Here is an 11,663-nt window from a genome sequence, read left to right as displayed (position 1 = left end):
TCTGCAATATATTGAGCAGGGAGCCAGAAAATTCTGGCTGCGACCGAGGCCTCTGCGGCCGAGGAAATGGTCATTGGTAATTTTACATGTTAAATTAACATGTGTTTTAACACAGGCTGGGAGATGCAGGCATTCTGGACTTAGAAAAATTTCGAGCAGGGGCCCGAGAAATTCTCCCGGCGACCGAGGCCTCTGCGGCCGGGAGAACTCTCGAAAACCACCTCGTTCGTGGTTGTTTGCCGTGCGGGGCGAATCGGGAAATCTAGCAAATAGCTGAAGACATTCTCCCGGCGATGGAGGCCTCGGCGGCCGGGAAAAACGCCCGCGCTCGGGCGTTGCGCGCCCCCTTGGCAAGGCCCATTTTGGGTTATATAGGGGGTAGTGGTGTCCCGAGGGGAAAAAATTAACATGTTAAATACTGCTCCCAGGCAATTGTAAAATGTCTCGGCGACGGAAGGCACCACTACCCGGCATATTTACGCCCCTCGGACTCCGTGCGCCAGCCTGTAATAGCGAATCGGGACTTAGAAAAAAAATTCGAGCAGGGAGCCAGAACATTTTCCCGGCGATCGAGGCCTCCGCGGCCGAGGAATTTGTCATTGGTGATTTTGCATGTTAAATTAACATGTGTATTAACACAGGCTTGGAGAAGCAAGCCTGCGGGACTCTGCAATACATTGAGCGGGCAGCCAGAAAATTCTGGCGGCGACCGTGGCCTCCGCGGCCGGGGAAATAATCCTCTGTAATTTTACATGTTAAATTAACATGTGTATTAACACAGGCTTGGAGAAGCAAGCCTGCGGGACTCTGCAATACATTGAGCGGGGAGCCAGAAATTTCTGGCGGCGACCGAGGCCTCTGCGGCCGGGATAATAATCCTTGGTAATTTTACATGTTAAATTAACATGTGTATTAACACAGGCTGGGAGAACTAGGCATTCTGGACTTTGAAAAATTTCGAGCAGGGGCCGGAGAAATTCTCCCGGCGACCGAGGCCTCCGCGGCCGGGGAGAACTCTCGGCGCTCGGGCTCCGCGTCTACCCATGGGGAGCGGGCAGCCAGAAAATTCTGGCGGCGACCGAGGCCTCCGCGGCCGAGGAAAAGGTCATTGGTAATATTACATGTTAAATTAACATGTGTATTAACACATGCTGGGAGAAGCAGGCATTCTGGACTTTGAAAAATTTCGAGCAGGGGCCGGAGAAATTCTCCCGGCGACCGAGGCCTCCGCGGCCGGGAGAACTCTCGGCGCTCGGGCTCCGCGTCTACCCTTGGGGAGCGGGCAGCCAGAAAATTCTGGCGGCGACCGAGGCCTCCGCGGCCGAGGAAATGGTCCTTGGTGATTTTACATGTTAAATTAACATGTGTATTAACACAGGCTGGGAGAAGCAGGCATTCTGGACTTTGGAAAATTTCGAGCAGGGGCCGGAGAAAATCTCCCGGCGACCGAGGCCTCTGCGGCCGGGAGAACTCTCGGCGCTCGGGCTCCGGGTGTACCCGCGGCAAGGCCCATTTTGTGTTATATAGGGGGTAGTGGTGTCCCGAGGGGGAAAAAATTAACATGTTAAATACTGCTTCCAGGCAATAGGAAAATGTCTCGGCGACGGAACACACCACTACCCGGCGAATTCCCGCCCCTCGGACTCCGTGCGCCAGCTAGTAAGAGCGAATCGGGACTTGGAAAAAATTTTATCGGGGAGCCAGAAAATTCTCCCGGCGATCAAGGCAATCACCGCCGGGAGAATTTTTTCTAGCTAACCGATTGAAATTTTCAAAGTACCAATTGCCTCGAAAACAACCACGAACGTAAAACAACCACGAACGGAAAACAACCACGAACGACAACAACCACGAACGACAACAACCACGAACGACAACAACCACGAACGGAAAACAACCCCGAACGACAACAACCACGAACGCACAACAACCACGAATGAAAACAACCACGAACAGTAAACAACCACGAACGAAAACAACCACGAACGAAAACCACCTCGTTCGTGGTTGTTCGCCTTGTGGGGCGAATCGGGACATCATGCAAATAGCTGGAGACATTCTCCCGGCGATCGAGGCCTCGGCGCCCGGGAAAAATGCCCGCGCTCGGGCGTTGTGGGCACCCATTGCATGGCCCATTTTGGGTTATATAGGGGGTAGTGGTGTCCCGAGGGGGAAAAAATTAACATGTTAAATACTGCTCCCAGGCAATTGTAAAATGTCTCGGCGACGGAAGGCACCACTACCCGGCATATTTCCGCCCCTCGGACTCCGTGCGCCAGCCTGTAATAGCGAATCGGGACTTAGAAAAAATTCGAGCAGAGAGCCAGAAAATTCTCCCGGCGATGGAGGCCTCCGCGGCCGAGGAAATTGTCATTGGTGATTTTGCATGTTAAATTAACATGTGTATTAACACAGGCTTGGAGAAGCAAGCCTGCGGGACTCTGCAATACATTGAGCGGGGAGCCAGAAAATTCTGGCGGCGACCGAGGCCTCCGCGGCCGGGAGAACTCTCGGCGCTCGGGCTCCGCGTCTACACATGGGGAGCGGGCAGCCAGAAAATTCTGGCGGCGACCGAGGCCTCCGCGGCCGAGGAAATGGTCCTTGGTGATTTTACATGTTAAATTAACATGTGTATTAACACAGGCTGGGAGAAGCAAGCCTGCGGGTCGCTGCAATATATTGAGCGGGGAGCCAGAAATTTCTGGCGGCGATCGAGGCCTCCGCGGCCGGGGAAATAATCCTCGGTAATTTTACATGTTAAATTAACATGTGTATTAACACAGGCTTGGAGAAGCAAGCCTGCGGGTCTCTGCAATACATTGAGCGGGGAGCCAGAAATTTCTGGCGGCGACCGAGGCCTCTGCGGCCGGGATAATAATCCTTGGTAATTTTACATGTTAAATTAACATGTGTATTAACACAGGCTGGGAGAACTAGGCATTCTGGACTTTGAAAAATTTCGAGCAGGGGCCAGAGAAATTCTCCCGGCGACAGAGGCCTCCGCGGCCGGGAGAAATCTCGGCGCTCGGGCAGCGCGTCTACCCATGGGGAGCGGGCAGCCAGAAAATTCTGGCGGCGACCGAGGCCTCCGCGGACGAGGAAAAGGTCATTGGTAATATTACATGTTAAATTAACATGTGTATTAACACATGCTGGGAGAAGCAGGCATTCTGGACTTTGAAAAATTTCGAGCAGGGGCCGGAGAAATTCTCCCGGCGACCGAGGCCTCCGCGGCCGGGAGAACTCTCGGCGCTCGGGCTCCGCGTCTACCAATGGGGAGCGGGCAGCCAGAAAATTCTGGCGGCGACCGAGGCCTCCGCGGCCGAGGAAATGGTCCTTGTTGATTTTACATGTTAAATTAACATGTGTATTAACACAGGCTGGGAGAAGCAAGCCTGCGGGACTCTGCAATACATTGAGCGGGGAGCCAGAAAATTCTGGCGGCGACCGAGGCCTCCGCGGCCGAGGAAATGGTCCTCAATGATTTTACATGTTAAATTAACATGTGTATTAACACAGGCTGGGAGAAGCAAGCCTGCGGGACTCTGCAATACATTGAGCGGGGAGCCAGAAAATTCTGGCGGCGACCGAGGCCTCCGCGGCCGGGGAAATAATCCTCGGTAATTTTACATGTTAAATTAACATGTGTATTAACACAGGCTGGGAGAAGCAGGCATTCTGGACTTTGAAAAATTTCGAGCAGGGGCCGGAGAAATTCTCCCGGCGACCGAGGCCTCCGCGGCCGGGAGAACTTCGGCGCTCGGGCTCCGCGTGTACACGCCGCAAGGCCCATTTTGGGTTATATAGGGGGTAGTGGTGTCTCTGGAGGGAAAAAATACACGGTAAATATTGCAGCCAGAGCCTATGGCAATCTGTTGGCGACCGAGGCCTCCACACCCCGGCAAATTTTCGGCTCTCGGACTGTGTGTATTCCACTGGAGACAGGCCTGCGGGACTCTGTAATATATTGAGCCGGGAGCCAGAAAATTCTGGCGGCGACCGAAGCCTCCGCGGCCGGGGAAATAATCCTCGGTAATTTTACATGTTAAATTAACATGTGTATTAACACAGGCTGGGAGAAGCAAGCCTGCGGGTCGCTGCAATATATTGAGCGGGGAGCCAGAAAATTCTGGCGGCGACCGAGGCCTCCGCGGCCGGGGAAATAATCCTCGGTAATTTTACATGTTAAATTAACATGTGTATTAACACAGGCTTGGAGAAGCAAGCCTGCGGGACTCTGCAATACATTGAGCGGGGAGCCAGAAAATTCTGGCGGCGACCGCGGCCTCTGCGGCCAGGGAAATAATCCTCGGTAATTTTACATGTTAAATAACCATGTGTATTAACACAGGCTGGGAGAAGCAAGCATGCGGGACTCTGCAATATATTGAGCAGGGAGCCAGAAAATTCTGGCTGCGACCGAGGCCTCTGCGGCCGAGGAAATGGTCATTGGTAATTTTACATGTTAAATTAACATGTGTTTTAACACAGGCTGGGAGATGCAGGCATTCTGGACTTAGAAAAATTTCGAGCAGGGGCCCGAGAAATTCTCCCGGCGACCGAGGCCTCCGCGGCCGGGAGAACTCTCGAAAACCACCTCGTTCGTGGTTGTTTGCCGTGCGGGGCGAATCGGGAAATCTAGCAAATAGCTGAAGACATTCTCCCGGCGATGGAGGCCTCGGCGGCCGGGAAAAACGCCCGCGCTCGGGCGTTGCGCGCCCCCTTGGCAAGGCCCATTTTGGGTTATATAGGGGGTAGTGGTGTCCCGAGGGGAAAAAATTAACATGTTAAATACTGCTCCCAGGCAATTGTAAAATGTCTCGGCGACGGAAGGCACCACTACCCGGCATATTTACGCCCCTCGGACTCCGTGCGCCAGCCTGTAATAGCGAATCGGGACTTAGAAAAAAAATTCGAGCAGGGAGCCAGAACATTTTCCCGGCGATCGAGGCCTCCGCGGCCGAGGAATTTGTCATTGGTGATTTTGCATGTTAAATTAACATGTGTATTAACACAGGCTTGGAGAAGCAAGCCTGCGGGACTCTGCAATACATTGAGCGGGCAGCCAGAAAATTCTGGCGGCGACCGAGGCCTCCGCGGCCGGGGAAATAATCCTCTGTAATTTTACATGTTAAATTAACATGTGTATTAACACAGGCTTGGAGAAGCAAGCCTGCGGGACGCTGCAATACATTGAGCGGGGAGCCAGAAATTTCTGGCGGCGACCGAGGCCTCTGCGGCCGGGATAATAATCCTTGGTAATTTTACATGTTAAATTAACATGTGTATTAACACAGGCTGGGAGAACTAGGCATTCTAGACTTTGAAAAATTTCGAGCAGGGGCCGGAGAAATTCTCCCGGCGACCGAGGCCTCCGCGGCCGGGAGAACTCTCGGCGCTCGGGCTCCGCGTCTACCCATGGGGAGCGGGAAGCCAGAAAATTCTGGCGGCGACCGAGGCCTCCGCGGCCGAGGAAATGGTCCTTGGTGATTTTACATGTTAAATTAACATGTGTATTAACACAGGCTGGGAAAAGCAAGCCTGCGGGACTCTGCAATATATTGAGCGGGGAGCCAGAAAATTCTGGCGGCGACCGAGGCCTCCACGGCCGGGGAAATAATCCTCGGTAATTTAACATGTTAAATTAACATGTGTATTAACACAGGCTTGGAGAAGCATGCCTGCGGGACTCTGCAATACATTGAGCGGGGAGCCAGAAAATTCTGGCGGCGACCGAGGCCTCTGCGGCCGAGGAAATGGTCATTGGTAATTTTACATGTTAAATTAACATGTGTATTAACACAGGCTGGGAAAAGCAAGCCTGCGGGACTCTGCAATATATTGAGCGGGGAGCCAGAAAATTCTGGCGGCGACCGAGGCCTCCACGGCCGGGGAAATAATCCTCGGTAATTTAACATGTTAAATTAACATGTGTATTAACACAGGCTGGGAGAAGCAGGCATTCTGGACTTTGAAAAATTTCGAGCAGGGGCCGGAGAAATTCTCCCGGCGACCGAGGCCTCCGCGGCCGGGAGAACACTCGGCGCTCGGGCTCCGCGTGTACCCGCGGCAAGGCCCATGTTGGGTTATATAGGGGGTAGTGGTGTCCCGAGGGGGAAAAAATTAACATGTTAAATACAGCTTCCAGGCAATAGAAAAATGTCTCGGCGACGGAAGGCACCACTACCCGGCGAATTCCCGCCCCTCTGACTCCGTGCGCCAGCCTGTAATAGCGAATCGGGACTTAGAAAAAATTCGAGCAGGGAGCCAGACAATTCTGTCGGCGACCGAGGCCTCCGTGGCCGGGGAAATAATCCTCGGTAATTTTACATGTTAAATTAACATGTGTATTAACACAGGCTTGGAGAACCAAGCCTGCGGGACTCTGCAATACATTGAGCGGGGAGCCAGAAAATTCTGGCGGCGACCGAGGCCTCCGCGGCCGGGGAAATAATCCTCGGTAATTTTACATGTTAAATTAACATGTGTATTAACACAGGCTTGGAGAACCAAGCCTGCGGGACTCTGCAATACATTGAGAGGTGAGCCAGAAAATTCTGGCGGCGACCGAGGCCTCCGCGGCCGAGGAAATGGTCCTCGGTGATTTTACATGTTAAATTAACATGTGTATTAACACAGGCTGGGAGAAGCAAGCCTGCGGGACTCTGCAATATATTGAGCGGGGAGCCAGAAAATTCTGGCGGCGACCGAGGCCTCCACGGCCGGGGAAATAATCCTCGATAATTTAACATGTTAAATTAACATGTGTATTAACACAGGCTGGGAGAAGCAGGCATTCTGGACTTTGAAAAATTTCGAGCAGGGGCCGGAGAAATTCTCCCGGCGACCGAGGCCTCCGCGGCCGGGAGAACTTCGGCGCTCGGGCTCTGCGTGTACCCACCGCAAGGCCTATTTTGGGTTTTATAGGGGGTAGTGGTGTCTCTGGAGGGAAAAAATACACGGTAAATATTGCAGCCAGAGCCTATGGCAATCTGTTGGCGACCGAGGCCTCCACACCCCGGCAAATTTTCGGCTCTCGGACTGTGTGTATTCCACTGGAGACAGGCCTGCGGGACTCTGTAATATATTGAGCCGGGAGCCAGAAAATTCTGGCGGCGACCGAGGCCTCCGCGGCCGAGGAAAAGGTCATTGGTAAAATTACATGTTAAATTAACATGTGTATTAACACAGGCTGGGAGAAGCAGGCATTCTGGACTTAGAAAAATTTCGAGCAGGGGCCCGAGAAATTCTCCCGGCTACGAGGCCTCCGCGGCCGGGAGAACTCTCGGCGCTCGGGCTCCGCGTCTACACATGGGGAGCGGGCAGCCAGAAAATTCTGGCGGCGACCGAGGCCTCCGCGGCCGAGGAAATGGTCCTTGGTGATTTTACATGTTAAATTAACATGTGTATTAACACAGGCTGGGAGAAGCAAGCCTGCGGGTCGCTGCAATATATTGAGCGGGGAGCCAGAAATTTCTGGCGGCGACCGAGGCCTCCGCGGCCGGGGAAATAATCCTCGGTAATTTTACATGTTAAATTAACATGTGTATTAACACAGGCTTGGAGAAGCAAGCATGCGGGACTCTGCAATATATTGAGCAGGGAGCCAGAAAATTCTGGCTGCGACCGAGGCCTCTGCGGCCGAGGAAATGGTCATTGGTAATTTTACATGTTAAATTAACATGTGTTTTAACACAGGCTGGGAGATGCAGGCATTCTGGACTTAGAAAAATTTCGAGCAGGGGCCAGGGAAATTCTCCCTGCGACCGAGGCCTCCGCGGCCGGGAGAACTCTCGAAAACCACCTCGTTCGTGGTTGTTTGTCGTGCGGGGCGAATCGGGAAATCTAGCAAATAGCTGAAGACATTCTCCCGGCGATGGAGGTCTCGGCGGCCGGGAAAAACGCCCGCGCTCGGGCGTTGCGCGCCCCCTTGGCAAGGCCCATTTTGCGTTATATAGGGGGTAGTGGTGTCACGAGGGGAAAAAATTAACATGTTAAATACTGCTCCCAGGCAATTGTAAAATGTCTCGGCGACGGAAGGCACCACTACCCGGCATATTTACGCCCCTCGGACTCCGTGCGCCAGCCTGTAATAGCGAATCGGGACTTAGAAAAAAAATTCGAGCAGGGAGCCAGAACATTTTCCCGGCGATCGAGGCCTCCGCGGCCGAGGAATTTGTCATTGGTGATTTTGCATGTTAAATTAACATGTGTATTAACACAGGCTTGGAGAAGCAAGCCTGCGGGACTCTGCAATACATTGAGCGGGCAGCCAGAAAATTCTGGCGGCGACCGAGGCCTCCGCGGCCGGGGAAATAATCCTCTGTAATTTTACATGTTAAATTAACATGTGTATTAACACAGGCTTGGAGAAGCAAGCCTGCGGGACTCTGCAATACATTGAGCGGGGAGCCAGAAATTTCTGGCGGCGACCGAGGCCTCTGCGGCCGGGATAATAATCCTTGGTAATTTTACATGTTAAATTAACATGTGTATTAACACAGGCTGGGAGAACTAGGCATTCTGGACTTTGAAAAATTTCGAGCAGGGGCCGGAGAAATTCTCCCGGCGACCGAGGCCTCCGCGGCCGGGAGAACTCTCGGCGCTCGGGCTCCGCGTCTACCCATGGGGAGCGGGCAGCCAGAAAATTCTGGCGGCGACCGAGGCCTCCGCGGCCGAGGAAAAGGTCATTGGTAATATTACATGTTAAATTAACATGTGTATTAACACATGCTGGGAGAAGCAGGCATTCTGGACTTTGAAAAATTTCGAGCAGGGGCCGGAGAAATTCTCCCGGCGACCGAGGCCTCCGCGGCCGGGAGAACTCTCGGCGCTTGGGCAGCGCGTCTACCCATGGGGAGCGGGCAGCCAGAAAATTCTGGCGGTGACCGAGGCCTCCGCGGCCGAGGAAATGGTCCTTGGTGATTTTACATGTTAAATTAACATGTGTATTAACACAGGCTGGGAGAAGCAGGCATTCTGGACTTAGAAAAATTTCGAGCAGGGGCCGTTGAAATTCTCCCGGCGACCGAGGCCTCCGCGGCCGGGAGAACTCTCGGCGCTCGGGCTCCGCGTGTACACGCGTCAAGGCCCATTTTGGGTTATATAGGGTGTAGTGGTGTCTCTGGAGGGAAAAAATACACGGTAAATATTGCAGCCAGAGCCTATGGCAATCTGTTGGCGACCGAGGCCTCCACACCCCGGCAAATTTTCGGCTCTCGGACTGTGTGTATTCCACTGGAGACAGGCCTGCGGGACTGTGCAGTATATTGAGCGGGGAGCCAGGAAAATCTCCCGGCGACCGAGGCCTCCGCGGCCGAGGAAATGGTAATTGGTGGTTTTGCATGTAAAATTAACATGTGTATTAACACAAGCTGGGATGAGAGGAATTTGGCGGCGACCGAGGCCTCCTCACCCCGGCAAAATATCAGCTACCGGGCTCTGCATATTCCTACAGAAGCAGGCCTGCAGGACTCTGCAATATATTGAGCGGGAACCAGAAAATTCTGGCGGCGACCGAGGCCTCCGCGGCCGAGGAAAATTGTCATTGGTGGTTTGCATGTAAAATTAACATGTGTATTAACACAAGCTGTGACCAGAGGAATTTGGCGGCGACCGGGGCCTCCACACCCCGGCAAAATATCAGCTACCGGGCTCTGCTTATTCACATTCAAGCAGGCATTAGGGACTCTGAAAAGTTTCGGGCGGGGAGCCAGAAAATTCTCCCGGCCACAGAGCCCTCCCTCCCGAGAGTCTGTGTAAATGCCTGTTATACAGGCCCCATGAATTCCAGCCTTATAGGTTATTTTAAGTCTCCGTTCGTGGTTGTTCGTAAACAACTGCGATTCGGGATTTTGACCTATTTCCTATGATCATGTTCCCGGAAGTTAGCCAGCCTCTTTCAGTCAAAATCTCATATTTTGGGTACCTTTGTGAACCCATCGATAGGCCCATTTTGGGTATATTAGGGGGACATGCAATCGGGAAAAATTGGAATTATTTGCAATATGGAAAGAATATGTACATAAATGAAAAGGGAGTCCCCCCGAGTTTTCTCGCCCTATATATATTGCAAAAATATCCAATTAATTATTGTGGAACCTGTAGCACCTTTCTATGAAGCAGAATTAACATTACAGAACGGTTTGAATGCTACCACCTCAGTTTCTCTACAATGCATTGGATTTCAAAGAGGTGAATTACTGTGGATGGTACTGTTGTATGGCTAACAAATCGTCTGGGAAACAATGCAGAATTAAATTAAGAAGGTTGTATGTTTTCTGTTACATGGTGGAGGTGCCCTCTAGTACACAGTAAAATGTTTTGTGGACTGCAGCTCCTTGAGGAATTAATTCAGTATGGGTCTTGTAGTGGTCTGAAAGTGGATGATGAAAAAGAATGTATAATGGTATTCAGAGCACCTCGCGGTGAAGCGGACATGCTACCTCAAAATGCTTGATTGATTCATGCCCAGTTCCCCCAAGAAGCGGTACATTGAAAAAATTGATTTACTTTGTGGATGATACTAGCAAATACTATCCGCTGGGGGAAGTAAGCAGAAATTTGGTGGTCGTATGTTTGTTACATGGTAGAGGTGCTTTCTAGTACACAATGAAATGCTTGGTGTACCGCTGCTCCTTGAAGAATTAATTCCATATGGGTCTAGCCGTGGTCTTAACTGTGAACACGAAGAACTATCTAAAGTGGCCTATCTGTCTGAACTGCAATACACAAGCTGCGAGCCAATGCTATACCTTTCTCAGGTAACGAGCTCTTGTGCGGCGATTCGATTGGATGCGAAATGGTGGGGAACGCGTGTCCGGTCGTCTTAACCAAGTAATGGTTCCCCTCTGTTAACAATGAAATGTTTGATGGATCGCAGCTCCCTGAGAGACAAGTTTCAAAGGGGTTAGTCGCGGTCTTCAATCCTGGCCAAGGTGCAGTCACCATCTATAAGAGATACCTGCTTTACTGAAGGGTAGCAAGAGTTCCCTTGCCCGCATGTTGCTCCGTGGGGGTATATCAGTATAAAGGTAGAAGAAGCCATGATCGGAGCTTCGGTGGATGAGATTGGCGGAGAAGACATGTTCTTGTCTATCTGGTAGATCAGGGGGGTGGCAGCTGATCCGGAGAAAGCAAGCGGACTCCCGATGTTCCGTCGACTCCCAATGTACACTTGAAACATGCACATTTGGGTGGCGAGGGGGCGTTGTGGCCATCCGAAAACATGTCTTCATCTCTCTTATTGGTGGACCGCTGCTCCTTGAAGAATTAATTCCATATGGGTCTAGTCTTGGTGATAACTGTGAACACTAAGAACTATCTAAAGTGGCCTATCTGTCTGAACTGCAATACACTAGCTGCGAGCCAATGCTATACCTTTCTTAGGTAACGAGCTCTTGTGCGGCAATTCGATTGGATGCGAAATGGTGGGGAACGCGTGTCCTATCGTCTTAACCAAGTAATGGTTCCCCTCTGTTAACAATGAAATGTTTGATGGATCGCAGCTCCCTGAGAGACAAGTTTCAAAGGGGTTAGTCGCGGTCTTCAATCCTGGCCAAGGTGCAGTCACCATCTATAAGAGATACCTGCTTTACTGAAGGGTAGCAAGAGTTCCCTTGCCCGCATGTTGCTCCGTGGGGGTATATCAGTATAAAGGTAGA

The sequence above is a fragment of the Bacillus rossius genome, unplaced genomic scaffold (genome assembly GCF_032445375.1).
Source record: "Bacillus rossius redtenbacheri isolate Brsri unplaced genomic scaffold, Brsri_v3 Brsri_v3_scf451, whole genome shotgun sequence".
Lineage (NCBI taxonomy): Eukaryota > Metazoa > Arthropoda > Insecta > Phasmatodea > Bacillidae > Bacillus > Bacillus rossius.
This window is presented reverse-complemented; position numbering follows the sequence as displayed.